Source organism: Globicephala melas, chromosome 1 (assembly GCF_963455315.2).
Source record: "Globicephala melas chromosome 1, mGloMel1.2, whole genome shotgun sequence".
Taxonomy (NCBI): Eukaryota; Metazoa; Chordata; class Mammalia; order Artiodactyla; family Delphinidae; genus Globicephala; species Globicephala melas.
Window position 1 is genome coordinate 122,176,345 of NC_083314.1, and position 1,752 is coordinate 122,178,096.

Genomic DNA, 1,752 nt, shown 5'->3' on the forward strand with positions numbered 1-1,752 from the left:
CTGGTTTTGCATGTTATTATTTTAAAAAGAAAAGTCTCCAGCCTAATAAAGCCATTTCAAAGCCTTCTCCCTGCAAATCATTTAAGTGGGTACAAAAAACAATAAAACTAATTCAGAAAAAGGAGAGGAAGGAAGAATCCAAAAAAGCAACCTACTTCACAAGAGTTGAAAATATAAATGGTAGAAATATTTTTAGACACTGTTCTTTTTGCTTTAAAGTGCAGTACAAGAGAACACTAGGCCAGTAGTTTTCACATATTTTTAGCAGCATTTATTTTGCAAAAGGAAATGTTTTTGCAAGAACAATACATAAAACACATGAAGTGGGCTGCTTCAGTTCAAGCCCGGGGGAGCAGGTCTGGACACACACCGGTTGGATGGGCCACACCCTACTGGGGTCCTTGAAACACACCTACAACCCTCAGGGCTCTGGGGAAAAGCTGTAAACAAAAATTTATATTTAAACACCTATCAGCAACATGGTATCAGCAACAGAGAAGTCTCAGAAATTATTAACGTATGTGAATATATATCAAGTATAAATGTTCTGATTTACTTTGTAATGTTCAAACATCACTATATGGTAGTTCTAGTTTTAATTTTTTGAGGAACCTCTATACTATTTTCTGTAGTGGCAGCACCATTCTACATTACCACCAACAGTGTACAAGGGTTCTAATATCTCCACATCCTAGCCAACATTTAAAAAAATTTTTTACAATAGCCATCCTAAAAGGTATGAATGAGGTTATAAATTACTGTGGTCTTAATCTAGCAATCCCATTTTGTGTATATACCCAAAAGACTTGAAATCAGTATCTTGAAGAGGTATCTGCAACCCCATGTTCATATCCAAGTGGAAAATGAATCCAAGAAAACAACCAAAATATCCAAAAATAATGAATGAATAAAGAAAATGTAGTCTATATGTAAAATATTATTCTGCCTTAAAAAAGAAGGAAACCCTACCACTTATGACAACATGGATGAGTCTACAGGATATTATATTACATGAAGTAAGCCAGTCACAGAAGGACAAATACCACATGATTCCACTTATATGGCATATCTATAATAGTTGATGGTGGTTTGCCAGGGGCTTGTGGGAGAGGAAATGGGAAATTGTTTTCAATGATATAAAGTTTCTGTTATGCAAAATGAGTAAGTTCTAGAAATCTGCTGTACAACATAGTACCTGTAGTTAACAGTATGGTATTATGCACTGTAAAATACATTAAGAGGATAGATCTCATGTAAGTGTTCTTACCAAAAAAAAGAACCAAAGAAATTTTTGGAGGTGATGAATATGTACAGTGCCTTGGTTTTGGTGATGGTATCATGGGCGTATGCATATGTCTGAACTCATCGGAATGTATAAATTAAATGTATGACTTTTTTATATCAATCATACCTCACTAAAAATTCAATATAAAGACCTTTTACAATATAATTTTGTTTTCATGTACAGAAATATGTGTTATTCTGTATTTTTAGAAAGAATTTAACTTTTTAAAAAAGTTACTGGATAGAAATCTGTTCATCAACAAATACATAGCTCAAAATTTATATAAATTTTAGCACTTCCTTTCACTCTCAAATGTTTCCTGATCTGGATAAGAAAATAATATTTTATGGTTAAGAAATTTGAAACGTTGACACCTTCAGTTGACTTTTTCTATAAGCCAAAATATTATCAATTGAAAAATTACTCTAAGGGTGCGGAAGTACCTGATAAGCTCAGAGCAAAAGCAA